Below are 395 nucleotides of genomic sequence, written 5' to 3'. Positions count from 1 at the left end.
CCACTTTTGAGAGCCAGTTTTGATTACATATTCCTACATTTAGTGAGTGGGTAGGTGGAAAATATTTTCTAATTTTCTTTTTCTGAACAGACATTTCATACATATACCATGGCAGTGTGGTAAACTTCCCAGTAGGAAGAATTCTAACTCAGCAAAATATTTTAGGGATATTACCTATTTTTCTATGTAGCTCTTCTAGATAATTACATTTCACATGACATTAGATTTTCAGAATCTGCTACTGTATTATTGTTGGTGTATTATGTAATGCTAACCTATTAATCTAATATAGTTTCACTTATTTAGAGAGATTAGTGTTTGGACTGAGAATACATCTAACCAAGAATTTCAGATGCTGAGAAAGCATGGTTTGTCTGCTTAGCAAATATATCGTT

This window comes from Tupaia chinensis, unplaced genomic scaffold, assembly GCF_000334495.1.
Source record: "Tupaia chinensis unplaced genomic scaffold, TupChi_1.0 Scaffold000311_2, whole genome shotgun sequence".
In the NCBI taxonomy this organism is placed as follows: Eukaryota; Metazoa; Chordata; class Mammalia; order Scandentia; family Tupaiidae; genus Tupaia; species Tupaia belangeri.
The sequence above is the reverse complement of the archived record's forward strand: the minus strand, read 5'-3'. Positions refer to the sequence as shown.